Here is a 17,058-nt window from a genome sequence, read left to right on the forward strand (position 1 = left end):
TTTTAAAACATTTTTTTTTCACTTTTTGCTTGCTTCTATAGTCTCCATAGGAGACAAGAAGTAGCAACTGTCCGATCGCCTCTGCTACATACAGATGATCAGCAGATCACCTGTATGTAGCAGAAATGGTCCTGTGCTATGAGTGCCGACCACTAGGTGGCGCTCATAGCGACCAGCTCATGACAACCACTGGAGTCTACTGCAGACCCAGGGTTGTCATGCCCACCCATCGGTGACCCGCGATCACGTGATGAGGTCACTGATTGGCGGGGTAAGTGACGCGCTTCCGGCGCGGCACTGTTAAATGCCACTGTCAGAGATTGACAGCGGCATTTAACATGTTAAATCTGAATCCACCCGCGGCTGTTGCGGGCACATGTCAGCTGTAATAATCAGCTGACATGTGCCCGGTTCAGTGCGGGCTCAGCGCTGGAGCCCTCACTGAACCGGGGGATTACAGCCTGTGCGTACTAATAAGGCACAGGCTGTAAAGTGGTTAAAAAAAATCTGTCAGCAGGTTTTTACTACCTCATCTGAGAGCAGCATGATGGAGGCAAATAGACCCTGAATCCAACAATGTATCACTTAGTCAACTGTGTGCAGTTCTTAGGACGCAGACAGACGGCCGTATTTCTCGTGTGAGAATCGCATCCGAATCCTCGGACTGGCCTGGGAATTTTCCTGACCTGACAGTTGCATAGAAATACATCAATCTATCAGGCTCAGGTCAGGAGAGGTGAATCCAAACTCAGCTGTTCCTCCCCCACCCAGGGAAGAAGGGAGTAGTAGTGTATGGTAATACACCAACCAGACTAACAAGGTAATATGTACAGGGATAAAGAAAAATACCAATCATACAAATATGCTCTCACAAACAACAGAGGGAAACATCGGGAGTGAAGGAAGGGGAAAATCAAAGTAGGAGAAGGAGAGGAATTGCACACAACGAAAACCAAGCAACGGTCTGTAGATAAATCCACCAAACGCCTTCTCAAACAACAAAACTCCACCAACTATTGAATCATCAAGCAATGTGAACTGAGGTCTAAGATGGTAGACATGCAAGAAATAGGAGCATGTTCACACTAGCAAAAAGAAGCAAAACCTACAAAAGACAAAAAATATATCTCTCATACCCTACCATCATTATATATAAATGTAAAGCAAAGTTGCATAATAAATATAGGGTACTTAGTGAACTATTTTTGATCAAAAAAAGTATACAAGCCGTCCCACCAGCGGCAAGGTGACCCTAAATTGGGACGGTACCTATACTGTCTATATTAAAAACCTTACTGTATATCAAAGTTGAAGTAATGCATATAAAAGGGTAGACAAATAGGACCGGGTCCCAACTCCAGACCACCTAGGCCCGTGGTAAGCTACATATATACTAATCAGCTCAACAAAGGGGATGCCACACCCTTAAATTGCACAGAATGCAAACAAGACAAAAAACCAAGCAATGTGAACTGAGGTCTAAGATGGTAGACATGCAAGAAATAGGAGCATGTTCACACTAGCAAAAAGAAGCAAAACCTACAAAAGACAAAAAATATATCTCTCATACCCTACCATCATTATATATAAATGTAAAGCAAAGTTGCATAATAAATATAGGGTACTTAGTGAACTATTTTTGATCAAAAAAAGTATACAAGCCGTCCCACCAGCGGCAAGGTGACCCTAAATTGGGACGGTACCTATACTGTCTATATTAAAAACCTTACTGTATATCAAAGTTGAAGTAAAGCATATAAAAGGGTAGACAAATAGGACCGGGTCCCAACTCCAGACCACCTAGGCCCGTGGTAAGCTACATATATACTAATCAGCAAAACAAAGGGGATGCCACACCCTTAAATTGCACAGAATGCAAACAAGACAAAAAACCAAGCAATGTGAACTGAGGTCTAAGATGGTAGACATGCAAGAAATAGGAGCATGTTCACACTAGCAAAAAGAAGCAAAACCTACAAAAGACAAAAAATATATCTCTCATACCCTACCATCATTATATATAAATGTAAAGCAAAGTTGCATAATAAATATAGGGTACTTAGTGAACTATTTTTGATCAAAAAAAGTATACAAGCCGTCCCACCAGCGGCAAGGTGACCCTAAATTGGGACGGTACCTATACTGTCTATATTAAAAACCTTACTGTATATCAAAGTTGAAGTAAAGCATATAAAAGGGTAGACAAATAGGACCGGGTCCCAACTCCAGACCACCTAGGCCCGTGGTAAGCTACATATATACTAATCAGCAAAACAAAGGGGATGCCACACCCTTAAATTGCACAGAATGCAAACAAGACAAAAAACCAAGCAATGTGAACTGAGGTCTAAGATGGTAGACATGCAAGAAATAGGAGCATGTTCACACTAGCAAAAAGAAGCAAAACCTACAAAAGACAAAAAATATATCTCTCATACCCTACCATCATTATATATAAATGTAAAGCAAAGTTGCATAATAAATATAGGGTACTTAGTGAACTATTTTTGATCAAAAAAAGTATACAAGCCGTCCCACCAGCGGCAAGGTGACCCTAAATTGGGACGGTACCTATACTGTCTATATTAAAAACCTTACTGTATATCAAAGTTGAAGTAATGCATATAAAAGGGTAGACAAATAGGACCGGGTCCCAACTCCAGACCACCTAGGCCCGTGGTAAGCTACATATATAATAATCAGCTCAACAAAGGGGATGCCACACCCTTAAATTGCACAGAATGCAAACAAGACAAAAAACCAAGCAATGTGAACTGAGGTCTAAGATGGTAGACATGCAAGAAATAGGAGCATGTTCACACTAGCAAAAAGAAGCAAAACCTACAAAAGACAAAAAATATATAATGATGGTAGGGTATGAGAGATATATTTTTTGTCTTTTGTAGGTTTTGCTTCTTTTTGCTAGTGTGAACATGCTCCTATTTCTTGCATGTCTACCATCTTAGACCTCAGTTCACATTGCTTGGTTTTTTGTCTTGTTTGCATTCTGTGCAATTTAAGGGTGTGGCATCCCCTTTGTTGAGCTGATTAGTATATATGTAGCTTACCACGGGCCTAGGTGGTCTGGAGTTGGGACTCGGTCCTATTTGTCTACCCTTTTATATGCATTACTTCAACTTTGATATACAGTAAGGTTTTTAATATAGACAGTATAGGTACCGTCCCAATTTAGGGTCACCTTGCCGCTGGTGGGACGGCTTGTATACTTTTTTTGATCAAAAATAGTTCACTAAGTACCCTATATTTATTATGCAACTTTGCTTTACATTTATATATAATGATGGTAGGGTATGAGAGATATATTTTTTAACTATTGAATCATGCAGCATAAAGCTAACTCTGACACTGCCTGCTTGCCAGAGTCCAAGTATATACAGTTGAAACCAGTTGTTTACATACACTATATAAAAAGACACATATTCATGTTTTTCTCAATATCTGACATGAAATCAGAATAAACCTTTCCCATTTTAGGTCAATTAGGATTACCATAATGTTTAACCCTTTTAAAGCCCATGAGTACTAATACGCGTCTGTGCCCTGGGACTTAAGAGCCTGACCCGTATTGGTACGTCATGGCGATCACGCGCGCACACGGGCAGTGCGGGCGCGATCGCCGCCGGGTGTCGGCTGATTGTCACAGCTGACACCCAATACTATGTGCAGGGAGCGGTCCCGCACCGCTCCCGGCACATTAACCCCCGCAATGCTGCGATCGAAGTCGATCGCAGCATTGCGGTGGCTAAGGGGAGGTGATCGCAATACTCACCTTCTCTTCCGGCCTCCAGCAATGTCTGCCGTGGCTTTCCGGGTGTTGCCATGACGACCTGATGTCGTCATGACAACGATCGGGTCACCAGACAGCAGGAAGATTTTTTGGTCATGCGCAGTGCATGACCAAACAATCTTCATACTGTGCAGCGCTGCCTGCATGGCACAAGGATGGTGCTCCATCCCTATGCTATGCAGGCGATCAGAATAAAAAAAGTGAAAGTCCCATAGTGGGACAAAGTAAAAAAAACTGTAAGAAAGTGAAAAAAAACATAAAAAAAAAATTTTTTAATATTTTAAAAAAATTAAAAAAATAATCCACCAAAAATAAAAATATAATGTACCCATCAATAAATATTATTCTGGAAAAAAAATAAAATAAAAGTACACATATTTGGTATTACCGCCTCCGGAACGACCTGATCTATAAAATTGTCCCACTAGTTAACCCCTTCAGTGAACACGGTAAAAAAAAATGAAGCAAAAAACAATGCTTTATCATCATACCGCCAAACAAAAAATGTAATAACACGCGATCAAAAAGACGAATATAAATAAAAATGGTACCGCTGAAAACGTCATCTTGTCCCGCAAAAAACAAGCCGCGATACAGCTCCATCATCCGAAACATCAAAACGTTATAGCTCTCAGAATAAATCGATGCAAAAAATATTTTTTTCTATAAAATAGCTTTTATTGTGTAAAAGCGCCAAAACATAGAAAAACTATATAAATGTGGAACCGCTGTAAACGTACTGACCCGAAGAATAAAGCTACCTTATCAATTTTACCACACGTGGAGTAGAATAAAAAAATGTAAAAAAAAACAATTCCTGAATTGTTGTTTTTTGTTTATTATGCCTCCCAAAAGCTGGAATAGAAAGCGATCAAAATATGTCACGGGCCTGAAAATGGCACCAATAAAAAAGTCAACTCATCCCGCAAAAAACAAGCCATCACATGACTGTCGGCCAAAATATGGAAAAATTATAGCTCTCAAAACATGGCGATGCAAAAACTAGATTTTACAAAATATGTCTCTTTTAGTGTGTGACAGCTGTAAATCATAAAAACCCGATATGATTCTGGTATCTCTGTAGTCGCACCGACCCGAAGAATAAGGTCGTCTAATCACCTATACCGCACTAGGAACGGCGTAAAAAATAAAAGCTAGGACTGGGGTTGGGGTTAGGGTTGTGCTAATGTTAGGGTTGGGGTTGGGCTAGGGTAGGGTTAGGGTTGTTTTTTTTTTTTTCTAAAGTAAAAAAAAAAAAGAAAAAGATGACGATATGGCAACTAGTGTTGAACGCAAGTGCTCGCTACTTGAGTTTGCATCGGGTGCTCGAGTATGCATTGAGTATCGCGGGTGCTTGAGTCTCCGCCCCATATGCTTCGCGGCCAAAAAAACCTCGCGGGGATTGCCTGCCATGCACGAGCGATCCCCACGTTTTTTATGGGGTATCTAATAACTGTGAAACATGCGGGCGGGGACTCAAGCATTTCACTTGAGCACCCGTGATACATGGTGCATACCTGAGTACCCGATGCAAACTCAAGTAGTGAGCACTTGGGCTCAAGACTAATGACAACTTATTCAATATGATGACCTAATGTTATCAAATTCTGTGTCGTACCTCTGGGTTCAAAATATTCACTATACCCCTTGATAAAATCCTTGAGGGGTGTAGTTTCCAAAATGGGGTCACTTGTGGGGGGTTTCCACTATTTAGGCACATCAGGGGCTCTCTAAAAGCGACATGGCGTCCTCTCTCGATTCCAGCCGATTTTCCGTTCAAAAAGTCACACAGTGCTCCTTCCCTTCTGAACTCTGCCGTGCGCCCTAACATTGTATTTTCCCCACATATGGGGTATTGGCGTACTCAAGAGAAATTGCACAAAAGTTTTTGGGGTCCATTTTTTCCTCTTACCCTTGCGAAAATAAAAAAAATTGGGGCTAAAACATCATTTTTGTGGAAAAAGTTAGATTTTTTTATTTTCACTGCTCCATGTTATAAACTTCTGTAAAGGACTTGGGGGTTAAACGTGCTCACCACACATCTAGATAAGTTCCCTGAGGGGTCTAGTTTCCAAAATGGTGTCACTTGTGGGGGGTTTCCACTGTTTAGGCACATCAGGGGCACATCCGCTAATTATTCAAGCAAATTTTACAATCAAAAAGTCAAATGGCGCTCCTTCCCTTCCGAACCCTGCCGTGCGCCCAAACAGTGGTTTTCCCCCACATATGAGGTATCTGCTTACTCAGGAGAAATTGCACAACAAACTGCATGGTGCAATTTCTCCTGTTACCCTTATGAAAATTCAAAAGTGAGGGCTGAAAAACATTTTTGTGGGAAAAATTTGAAAATTTTATTTTTACGACTCAATGTTATAAACTTCTGTGAAGCACATGGGGGTTCAAGGTGCTCACCACACATTTAAATAAGTTCCCTGAGGGGTCTAGTTTCCAAAATAGTGTCACTTGTGGGGGGTTTCCACTGTTTAGGCACATCAGGGGCTCCCCAAATGCAACATGGCGTCCACTAATTATTCAAGCAAATTTTACATTCAAAAAGTCAAATGGCGCTCCTTCGCTTCCGTACCCTGCCGTGCGCCCAAACAGCGCTTTTTCCCCACATATGGGGTATCTGCGTGCCCAGGGGAAATTGCACAACAAATTTTGTGGTCCATTTTTTCCTGTTACCCCTGCGAAAATAAAAAAAATTGGGTCTAAAGTAACATTTTTGTGAAAAAAGTTAAATGTTAATTTTTTTCTTCCACATTCCAAAAATTCCTGTGAAGCACCTGAAGGGTTAATAAAGTTCTTGAATGTGGTTTTGAACACCTTGAGGGGTGCAGTTTTTAGAATGGAGTCACTTTTAGGTATATTATGTCATAAAGACCCCTCAAAGTGACTTTAAATATGATGTGGTCCCTAAAAAAATGCTTTTGTAAATTTTGTTCGAAAAATGAGAAATCGCTGGTCAACTTTTAACCCTTATAGCTCCCGAATAAAAAAAAAATTTGGTTCCAAAATTGTGCTGATGTAAAGTAGACATGTGGGAAATGTTATTTATTAATTATTTTGTGTGACATATCTCTCTGATTTAAGGGCATAAAAATTCAAATTTTGAAAATTGCAAAATTTTCAAAATTTTTGCCAAATTTACGTTTTTTTTCACAAATAAACGCAAGTGATATAGAAGAAATTTTACCACAATCATGAAGTACAATATGTCACGAAAAAACAGTCTCAGAATCAGGGGGATCCGTTGAAGCGTTCCAGAGTAATTACCTCATAAAGTGACAGTGGCCAGAATTGTAAAAATTGGACTGGTCATTAACGTGCAAACCACCTTGTGTTGTAAAGGGGTTAATATTTGCAAAATTACAGAATTATTATTAAGTATTACTTACTGCAAAGCCATAAGTTCACATACACTAAGATTACTATGTAGAGGACATATTGATACTCATGCTAGAGCAACTCCATTTTGTCTGCTCGCTTTAAAATCATGTTATTATCACTCCTTGCATAACATACATTCTTTCTTTCTCTTCCCATAAAACTTATCTCGCACTAACCTTTTCTCAAGAGAACATTTTGTCAGACACTCTGTTATCTAACTTGTTTAGGCCAGGTTTGACCTTGAAAAATTTCCATAGTGCTTCAAACTAACAATGATAATATGACCATATATGTGTTTTCCATAACAATTGTACTAACATCAGTTAGCCTATAGTATTGTAGTATGGCTGTAGAGTTGATTGGCTATTTGATATACTCAAAACAATATAAAATGCTAAGCAAAATAAAAGGGATCAGAGATTCTTTGAATCCTCCCAATACAGAACATTGTTTCCATTTGGTTTTCTGTGGATTGCAATCAACATAATAATTTGACACTCACTTGGTCAACAGTGAAGGGTTATTGCCCTCCCTTAACAGTTGGTGCCGTGACTCGGATCCCTAACCAGGGACGCCCCTCCATCTCTGGACGTCCACAAAGAGAGACCTGCCTTCAGCCTCCCCCACTGGAATTGGGACTGATCATCCCCCACAAAAAGCCACGGTAAGTGCACAAGTTCTTTACTAGTGACACTAACCGTTTGGCGTGGTTACCACGTGGTGTGTGGTTGTTTGCAGTATCTCCGGACGTCCTGGTTGGATATAGTCAAAGGTGAGACTATAAGGGGTGTAGTCCCATTAGGGGTCTGATATTATTTAACTTCAAAGCAGTATCATCTCGGATTGACAAGTGAATATTGTGTGAATCTTTCTCAGCTTCTGACAAAAATCCTTAGGAGAGACTGAACATTGTTAGTTTCAGTTGCGGCAGGTGATCGAAGATTGGGTAGGACACGCAAGTAGATATACATATATCGAGTGTCCGGAGCGCTGCTAAGTTGCAGAGCTGCAAAGCTGCTGCACAAGTGCTCCTCCTTTCATTGTGCTGTGAAAGAATTCCCCCGACGGGAGGGGTGAGTTAATAGTGGAACAGCTGGGAGCTCTGGCCAGACTACGCTGTGCACAAATTAAGGATCTTTTTGTCAGTTGTAGTGAATAATCAATGTTTCTGTGGAGCAGAAAGAATTTGTCTCCCCCGCAGGAGAGGGAGAATGTGAAGAATATCATGATCAGTCGAGAAGGGAAAAGATCATTTAAGCACGCGCCAACAGTGTTTAAGGTGTTACATTTTCCTGTGGAGGGGAAGCTTCAGCCTGTGTTGTGGGACGAAGGAATTCGCCACAATAGAGGAAAATTAGTTGATTGTGGATTGTTGGAAGATGCTGAAAACTTTAGGAAAGTGGCACATGAGATTTGTGATGAAGGATATGTTGAAAAAGTACAGGAGGAAGTAGGTCCCCCTTCCCAAATTATGTGTCCACAATCCAAATCTAGAGCCCCTAAAGAAGCATCTCCCACAAATGTAGCAGTACCCCAACCCCTGAATCCGGAAACTGAGCAATTTATACCTTATGAGATTAAATACCCTGCACTTCCCACTGAGAGTCAGCCACCTTCATATAACCCAGACGGTTGGCTCTGTAATGTGTGTTGGGTCACTAATTCAGGATGGCGCAAGACGTGCTATAATTGTGGAGCACGTAAACCCGGTGTTGTAGCACCAACCTGCCCATTACTTAACGTAGACGGGGGGTATTATAAACCACCACCCCCACCTGCCCCTGCCATGGTCCATACTCCATTCAGAGAGACCCAGGGTCCTCTATACTCTTCCCTATTCACCCTCTCCCAAACTGGGGAAATAGAACATGGACACGAGTATCAGGAAGTGGCGTCTGTTTTACTGAATAGTCCTTCAAATTTCTCCACTATACTGAGAATAGACATGGGGAGTATACCACAACAGCAGGTTGGGATCATTGTAAACGCAGCAAATGCAAAACTGCAGCATGGGTGGGGGCTAGCTACAGAGATATGTCGTATTGGGGAACCCACAATACAAGCTGCATCTAATGATTACATCCGTGACCATGGTCCGTTAAGAGAAGGAGAGGTGGTGGCTACAAGAGCCGGACAGCTATCATGTCAGTTTGTTATACATGCGGTTGGACCAAAATATGATCCCCTGGATTTACCCAGGTCACAACACCTGCTTAAAGAAACAATCCAAAACACCCTGGCATACGCATCACAGCTTCATGCGGCCCCAACCCTAGCCCTGCCATTTATTTCCACTGGTATCTTTGGATACCCAAAAGAGGATGCGGCCAAAATAATAGTCGGGGCTATAAAGCAGTGTATTGCCATGCATCCAACTAAATTGAGAGAGATAAGACTCTTGGCCATCGACAGGGATCTTGTTGATTATGCTGCTCAATTAATCAAACCCACAATCAAACCCGATATCTGGTCTCCTCCAGTATTCCCCTACCTCCAAGATCTCCCCACAATCAGTACAATGGTAGTGGCTGCACCCACAGTACCCATAGCACAGTATCCCCCCTTGCTCCCCCGGTATCCTCCTCCTCCCTTACAGCCCCACTATTACCCCATGGTGGTACCTGATAAGCAAGTAATGTACCCCGAGAGAAGACCAGTAGTGAATTCCCGTCTTCAGTGTTGGAGGTGTGGCCGAGCAGGACACTTCCAAAAGGACTGTCACACCCCTGCTGGTCAGTGCACCACACAAGTCCCCGTATTCAGAAATAGGACACCCGGCCCACGGGACTTGTCATGAGAAAATGTTCCCCAGGACCGCCCGTTCTGAAAGGAAGGCCAACCAGAGTCTGCCATCGTGATGCCCGTAATCACCCCCGGGCTCTGTTCATCTGTAGTTCTCCCAGTGGGAGGGAATCCATCCGGTAAAGTTCATGGTAGACACTGGGGCGGCCAACTCCATTTTAAAATCAATTCACTGAACTCATAGAATCATAGAATGGTAGAGTTGGAAGGGACCTCCTGGGTCATCTGGTCCAACCCCCTGCTCAAAGCAGGATTCACTAGATCATCTCAGACAGATGTCTGTCCAGCCTCTGTTTGAAGACGTCCATTGAAGGGGAACTCACCACCTCTCGTGGCAGCCTGTTCCACTCATTAATCACCCTAACTGTCAAAAAGTTTTTTCTAATATCTAATCTGTGTCTCCTCCCATTTAGTTTCATCCCATTGCTTCTAGTCTTTCCTTGTGCAAATGAGAATAAAGATGATCCTTCTACAATGTGACAGCCCTTGACATATTTGTAGACAGCTATTAAGTCTCCTCTCAGTCTTCTTTTTTGCAAGCTAAACATTCCCAAATCCTGCAACCGTTCCTCATAGGACATGGTTTGCAGACCAGTCACCATTCTGGTCGCTCTTCTCTGAACTTGCTCCAGTTTGTCTATGTCTTTTTTAAAATGTGGTGCCCAAAACTGTACACAGTATTCCAGATGAGGTCTGACCAAAGAGGAGTAAAGACCTATAATGACTTCACGTGATCTAGACTGGATGCTTCTGTTAATATATCCCAGAATTGTATTTGCCTTTTTTGCTGCTGCATCACACTGTTGACTCATGTTCAGTCTATGATCTATTAGTATACCTAAGTCTTTTTCACATGTACTGTTGCTTAGCTCTATTCCTCCCATTCTGTATATGCTTTTTTCATTTTTATTGCCCAGATGTAGTACTTTGCATTTTTCCCTGTTAAAAACCATTCTGTTGGTTGCTGCCCACTGCTCCAGTTTATTTAGGTCTTTTTGAATCCTCTCTCTCTCTTCTCTAGTATTAGCTATCCCTCCTAGCTTTGTGTCATCAGCAAATTTAATCAGTTTACCCTCAATTTCTTCATCTAAATCATTGATAAAGATGTTGAACAATACAGGTCCCAGGACGGAGCCCTGTGGTACCCCACTTGAGACATTCATCCAGCTGGATGTGAAGCCATTTACAACCACCCTTTGAGTCCGATCACTAAGCCAGTTATGAATCCACCTAACAGTTGCCTGGTCCATTGCATACTTGGTCATTTTTTCAATAAGGATGGTGTGAGATACTTTGTCAAATGCTTTGCTGAAGTCAAGATATACTATATCTACAGCATTTCCCTGATCCACCCAGTCAGTGATTCTGTCATAGAAGGAAATTAAGTTAGTCTGACATGACTTGTTAGTTACAAACCCATGCTGACTCTGGTTAATCACTTCATTCTTATCCATGTATTTACATACATGTTGTTTAATAATTTGTTCAAAGATCTTTCCTGGTATAGAAGTCAGACTCACCGGCCTATAGTTCCCTGGGTCCACCTTCTTCCCCTTTTTGAAGATAGGAACAACATTTGCTCTTCTCCAGTCTTCTGGGACTTCTCCTGTTCTCCAAGAATTTTCAAAGATTATGGAGAGTGGTTCTAAAATTTCTTCTACGATCTCCTTCAGTACTCTGGGGTGTAATTCATCTGGACCTGGAGACTTGAACTCATTTATGTTAGCTAAATATTCCCTCACAATCTTTCTGTTTACAGATAACTTGGATTCCTCTATTCCTTTAAAAGGACAGTGAAGATCAGTTGATGTTACATTTTCTTTCTGAGAGAAAACAGATGCAAAATAGGAATTAAAAAGTTCGGCCTTCTCAACATCCTCTCTTACCATTTCTCCATTTTCATCCTGTAAAAATCCTATAGCATCTTTGACTTTTCTTTTACTTTTGACATACCTCCAAAATCCTTTTTTATTGCTTTTGACATCTCTTGCAAGCCTTAATTCATTGTCAGCTTTAGCTAACCTGATACGTGCCCTGCAGGATCTGCAGACTGCATTATAATCTTCTTTAGATATGCCTCCCTCTTTCCATTTAATAAACATTTCTTTCTTTCTTTTTAGCATGTGTTTAAGTTCTGTGTTCATCCATCCTGGTTTCCTTAAATGCTTCCCATTCTTCCTACTTTTCGGGATTGTTAACGATTGTGCTTTGAAAATCTAATTTTTAAAAATTTCCCATCCTTCCTGGACATTTTTGTCCTTAAGGGCATCCAGCCATTGGATCCCTCCTATTCTCTTTCTGAGTCTCTTAAAATCTGCCTTTCTAAAATCTAACCTAGAAGTCTGAGTCTTCACATGTCTTCCTCCTCTAGTTATCCAAAATTCTATAATAGCATGATCGCTGCCTCCTAGGGTCCCAGCCACCTTTACCTCCTCAACCATTTCCTCCCTGTTTATAAGGATTAGATCCAAAGTAGCAGATCCCCTTGTTTTCTCCCCTACCTTTTGGAAGATAAAGTTGTCAGCAAGAGAGGATAAGAATTTGCTTGACCTGTTAGTTTTACTTGAGAGAGATTCCCAACAAATGTCTGGATAGTTGAAATCTCCCATGACCACTACGTCATATTTTTTGGAGAACTTGGTCATTTGATACATAAAGAGTTCATCCATATCTTCAGCTTGCCCAGGTGGCCTGTAGTAAATGCCTACAATGGTGTCCTTTCCGTTGTTCTCTCCTTGTATTCTTACCCAAACAGTTTCCACAGAACTCCCAGTCTCTGAAGCTTCAATCTCTGTGCAGATATACGCTTTTCTAACATACAATGCGACACCTCCTCCTCGTTTATCAAGTCTGTTTCTTGCAAATAAGTTGTATCCTTTTAGCTTTTTATTCCAATCATGTGTATCGTCCCACCAAGTTTCAGTGATTCCAATGACATCATATTCCTTTTCCTGCATTAGTAGTTCCAATTCTCCTTGTTTGTTGCCCATGCTTTGTGCATTTGTATAAAAACATTTTAGTTTGTGATTGGTTTCTCTTCCTCCCATATTTTTATTATTTAAATTGTTTTGTCTTTGTTCTTCTTTTCCACTTCCAGTAGCAGAGATCTCAATAGTATTTGTCAGCTGTATGGCTTTTTCTGGCCTTTTGCTTCCCTTCCCACATTGTTCTAGTTTAAAGCTCTTCTGATGAGTGTAGCAAGGCGACTTCCAAATACATGTTTTCCAGTCTTCGTAAGGTGCACCCCATCTCTAGCAAGTAGTCCATCGTATAGGTAATTCATTCCGTGATCCAGAAATCCAAATCCTTGTTGACGGCACCATCGACGTAGCCAGTTGTTCACCTGTAGAATCTTATTCCATCTCATTGTTCCATGGCCATCCACTGGGAGGATGGATGAGAAGACCACCTGCGCTCCCAATTCTTTCACTTTCTTGCCTAAGTCTTCAAAGTCACTGCAGATGGTTTCCAGGTCCTTTCTTGCGGTGTCATTTGTCCCCACATGTATTAGCAGGAATGGGTAGTGATCAGTAGGTCTGAAGAGTCTTGATATCCTGTCAGACACATCTTTAATTTTTGCTCCTGGAAGACAGCACATTTCTCTTGAGGTTATGTCTGGTCTGCAGAACTGACCCAGTCCAATTTTCTAACGACAATCTAATATTGATCGGTGTAGATGGCAGACCTAACAAACACACTCTCACCAAACCTATTCCAATTGGCCCATTTCCAGAAGTAATGGCACAATTTGTCATATCCCCGACCTGCCCGGTAAATCTTTTAGGAGCAGACCAATTGTCTAAATTCCGATCCCGAATCCAATTCCAAGTCAATGGTCAGATGATCCTTACTTTAAAAGATCCAAACTCTGATGCACACATAGAGGAGTTCTGCATCTTACGGGCACTACCCACGGTTATGATTAACATATCAGATACCAATGGAATGTTGAAATGTTGAAAAGTGGTGAATACATATGAGGAAAGGTTGCGCTGAGTTTGTTGACCGAAGGAAAAAGTATGTAGATATGTGGAGGAACTTAAATGGTTAACTGAAATATGCGCGCTGCCAGATAAGCGCCCAGTTACAGCTGCTAGCATAGCAAAACGGCCTTGGCTTGGTACAGAGCAGAGAGGGAAAAAAGGTGAATGGAGGAAGAAAATACAGACAATAAGGGAAAGACGCTATGTTATGTGTATTACAAAGATACTGCTCTCCGATAATGGCGGAGTAATGAATTGTTGGAAATGTTCTAATTGTGCCCAGCAGAATCCATTGTCAGCAGATTATTGTGTTGCATGTCACGTGCCCCGTCCAGGAGACCCACCCCTTGCCACTACCCAAGCCACTCCTAGTGCCCTATCCTCATCTGTTATACCTATGTCCGCCCAAAGTTCCAACCCTTCCTGTAGCGGCCATGTTGCTACACCCATTGCATCACCTCCAGCCTCGGACCACATGTCCATTTGGCGGTGGCCATCTTGGTGCACCCTTCCTGTAGTATGTTTCCTTCTGGTGGTAGCCATTTTAGCACACCCGGAATACAGGCCGCAATACACACTACACCCAGAATGTGTATGAGGAAGATCATCATGATCATTGTGTGACAGAGCATTATATGTGTTTATGTAAATTAATTTTCTAGATGGTCATATATCCTTAAGCCTCTAATAGATGCACATACACGTTGTCTGGTTTACAGTAATTGATTAAGCAAACGTTTTTGTTTTTTTTTATTAGCATTCCACTACACAAAGACTGTCAGTTTCTGTTTGCATTTACATATCAGGGCAGGCAAATGACTTGGACAGTGCGGTCATGCCGCAGAATGCGCAGAATAGCCCTAATCAGTTTGCAAAAAACATGTCTACCTGTCTGCTGCCGTGGCAGCTGGACAACTCTGAGGTAGTACTTTTACAATGCGTGGATGACCTTCTTTTGTGTGCCCCCACGGAGCAAATGTCCATCAGGGCCAGTGTTAGCCTCCTCAAGCATGTAGCAAAACTGAATTGTCGAGTCTCAGCCTCGAAGCTTCAGTTTTGCCTTGGTCAAGTGGTCTTCTTAGGCCATTGCCTTACTCAGGGTGCCAGACATCTCACAGAAGAAAGGAAGATGGCCATCTATGCACTACCATTCCCAAAAGATCCCATAGAGCTGCAACGGTTTCTTGGACTATGTACACATTGTAGACAATGGATCCCATACGCCTCACGGCTGATGCAGCCCCTATATGATGCATTAAAAGAAGACACTCTGGCTGATGTAAACAACAAGGAGCACCAAGAACTGTTGCAACAAGCCTTTGAGCAATTAAAGTCAAGGATAATGACAGCCCCTGCCCTTGGGAATCCGGACTATACTCAACCTTTCCATTTGTATGTCTCTGAGACAGGAGGACATGCAGCCAGGGTACTCACACAGAGACACTGTACAAAGCAGCGCCCAGTCGGATATTACTCAGCATATCTGGACCCGGTAGCCAGAGCCTCCCCCAGCTGTCTACAAGCGGTTCACGCCACACAGCAGTTACTTGAAAAAACGGCAGACATCATCCTTGGACATGAGACTCACATTTATGCTCCGCACGATAATGCGGCTGTTCTGACTTTACAGCAACCTAAACATCTGTCCACACAGAGACACCTGGGGTTGCAGTGTTCGTTGATGTTGCCAGAAAATGTGAGATTACATCGGTGCACCACCATCAACACGGCTACCCTGCTACCAGCACCTGAAGGAGAGGGGAAAGAGGCTCCACGGCATGATTGTCCGGAACAAATTACTGCAGAGTCAACTCCACTTGTTCTAGTGGGGGAAGTACCCTTGGATGACCCAGAACTTACGTTATATACGGATGGATCCAGATATGCTGACACCTCTGGCAGGTTTCATACTGGATATGCTGTCACAACTGAAGATACATTGGTAGAGGCTGCAGTCTTACCTCCCAGTATGTCAGCACAGGAAGCAGAGCTCAAAGCTCTGACTGCAGGTTCTCCTGTGAAAAATGCTGAAAGCGTCAGACAATTGATGGAAGCGGTGCAACTACCAAAACAGTTGGCTGTCGCTCCACACGCTCTACGCTCTAAAGAAGAACGCCAGTCGTGGAAGGAGGCGGGTGCTAAGTTGATAGATGGGCTATGGAAGAAGAAAAGCCAGTGGAAAAGCCAAACTTCACATGCCAGAAATGCAAGCTTGTGTCCCTGTTGGAGGAAAAGTTGCGAAATCTAGAAGAGAGGTTAACTACCTTGAAAATCATTAAGGAAGGTGAAGAGTTCTTAGACAGAGCAGAATTATCTCTTCATGATTCAGAAAGAGAAGAAATTCGAACTGCACCTGACGAAACAGAGGAATGGAAGCATGTGACCCACAGAAGCAGGAGGATCGAGAGGCAGTCAGCACCCATACTGCTCAGGAACCAGTACCAGGCTCTCACGCAGGAGAACCATGAAGAAATACAGCAAAATAAGACTTTGCCAGCAATGAATAACCTTGTAAGCCCTCAGAATCCTCCTGGATGGAGAAAGAAGAATGTTGTGAAGAAAAAACGGAGAGTGGTGGTTATGGGGGATTCCCTGTTAAGAGGAACAGAGGCCACTATCTGCAGACCAGACATAACCTCAAGAGAAATGTGCTGTCTTCCAGGAGCAAAAATTAAAGATGTGTCTGACAGGATATCAAGACTCTTCAGACCTACAGATCACTACCCATTCCTGCTAATACATGTGGGGACAAATGACACCGCAAGAAAGGACCTGGAAACCATCTGCAGTGACTTTGAAGACTTAGGCAAGAAAGTGAAAGAATTGGGAGCGCAGGTGGTCTTCTCATCCATCCTCCCAGTGGATGGCCATGGAACAATGAGGTGGAATAAGATTCTACAGGTGAACAACTGGCTACGTCGATGGTGCCGTCAACAAGGATTTGGATTTCTGGATCACGGAATGAATTACCTATACGATGGACTACTTGCTAGAGATGGGGTGCACCTTACGAAGACTGGAAAACATGTATTTGGAAGTCGCCTTGCTACACTCATCAGAAGAGCTTTAAACTAG

This window comes from Phyllobates terribilis, unplaced genomic scaffold (assembly GCF_046119375.1).
Source record: "Phyllobates terribilis strain yellow unplaced genomic scaffold, ASM4611937v1 Scaffold_1__5_contigs__length_1240528914, whole genome shotgun sequence".
In the NCBI taxonomy this organism is placed as follows: domain Eukaryota; kingdom Metazoa; phylum Chordata; class Amphibia; order Anura; family Dendrobatidae; genus Phyllobates; species Phyllobates terribilis.